Source organism: Rhea americana, unplaced genomic scaffold (assembly GCF_003343005.1).
Source record: "Rhea americana isolate MKP2758 unplaced genomic scaffold, rheAme1 scaffold_11, whole genome shotgun sequence".
Taxonomy (NCBI): domain Eukaryota; kingdom Metazoa; phylum Chordata; class Aves; order Rheiformes; family Rheidae; genus Rhea; species Rhea americana.
In genome coordinates this window covers 9,532,759-9,534,796 of record NW_028185150.1, presented here as the reverse complement: position 1 = coordinate 9,534,796, position 2,038 = coordinate 9,532,759, and positions in this window count along the sequence as shown.

Genomic DNA, 2,038 nt, shown 5'->3' with positions numbered 1-2,038 from the left:
GGGCGCGCCCCGGCTTTGGGGCTTCCTCGCGCGGGGGAAACGCGGCTCTTGCGCGGTGCCTTTGGGGTTTGGTGTTCCCGCTGTAAACAAGAAGAAGCCATGGCGGTCCGTACGTCACGTATGCAAGCAGCAGCTCACAGTTTTATTATGCTAATGTTCGCAAGAGGTGCGAAGGCGCCTAGCTTTGAAAGATAAACACGCATTTATATCCACCCCGGAGAGATAAACACGCATTTATATCCACCCCGGAGGAGTTTGGAGAGAGGTGGGCACGCCTGTCTGCAGGCAGAACGCAAAGAGCAGCTTTTACTTCTGAATACAGGGATTCTACTTCATTTAGTTATGATTTAAAATATATTATTCTAAAATGCTTTTCCTAAAAAAAAAAAAAAAAAAAAAGCTCTAACTTTGCTTAAGTTGTCTCTGATTTGAAAGCTTGCAGTTTCATCATCATTATCTCCACCACGAAGGCTTGGTAGACCCACTATATATTCCCCTTCAGAGAAAAAGACAACGAATCTGGAGAGAAAAAGAGCTCCATCTTGGAGATGAATAACCGAACAAATAGGAAGGTGGATGTCCCTTAGAGAAACACTTAATGTATTCTCACATGCTCAAGCTGCCATGTTTTTATTGGATTTGCAAGTAAACTAAACATCTTTATCTAAAGCAAAGGTGTGTTTCATGGTGATTCTGATTTTCATCTTTTTTATAGTTCAACTTTGTCGTATACTTTTAGATACTGCAACTATGAACACCAAGATGATGTGTGCAGGGAACCACAAGTGAAGCAATAAGCTGGTGGAAGCCCAGAGTTAAAAGCTTGAATAAGATGTGCCAGAGACATCTTCATCAGTGACTACTGAAAGGTAACCTCCTGGTTTTTATGTTGTTTTCAGCATAGTATCTGAAATAATAATTTTAGATGTTGGTGGATTTCTGCTTAAGCCTGCTGCAGATTTTTTCTGCATGTTTTATTTTTTATTATGAATGCAAATTTAAGGTCGTATTTTCCTCTGACTTGAAACCACATAGAGCATGTATCCTGGGACTAGAATCAAGGATTTCCTGATTTCCCATTCATGTGATCTCTCTCTATCTTTTTTCCCATCTCCATTATGTTGTCCTTTGTTATAAGACTGATCTAGGTGAATCGTCTGAGTCAGGATCTCTTGCCAAATGGTAAGCCATCATAATTGCAGAGTTCAGAACATCTAAATTCCTTTGCAAGGAATTCCAGAATTCCATTGTGCTAGCAGCTCTAGTTGCCTCCACTGCCAAAATTCCTTTGGGATTCTGAAGATCATTATTACATAAATGCTTGGTTGAAGTTTTCTTTTTCCTTTCAGTTGTTCTCATTCTTCCAGTGCATGCCCAGAAAAATGACAACATAATGTCAACAGATAGGCATCAGTGTCATTGTCTATGTGTTTAACAATTAGCCTGTTCTGATGCATTTTTGAGAAAATGGAAGCTGTTTTAATTCTTCTAGTTTGGGCTTCAGTTCAATAACTTTTTTGTAATTATTTTGTATAAATGAAAGGACAAAGACTTTTAAAGTCATGTGGCATTCAAAATGTTTTTGTTATATTAAAAGTTCTATTATTTCACAAATCTGGACTTCTACAGAATTATTTTAATGTTCATCATGTTAAACTGCAGTTAGAAAAGTAAATCTACATGAGAAATTGTAAGAGCCCTTCTAAACAATACTAGTTTCAGATGACAGGATTATAATTTATGTGCTGCCTTCCGTACTGCTAAAGACCCAGTCTTACTTTCCGTACCAGCTTCAGCAGTTCACACACTGTGTAAGAGACAAAGCCAAAAGCATGTCATAACTTGTGTGAGTTTATTGTATAAATAGCAGAGACCTAAGGTTGTCTGGTAGAAGTTAAAGTACTATTTTGTCTTTTGACTCCACTAGCTTGATATATTCCTGTTAATCTTTTACCTTCATAACATTTTGAGTCTTTGGTTGATTGCTGATGAAGAGTCTTAGAAATGTTATTTATGTATATGGAAATATTGCATTAAA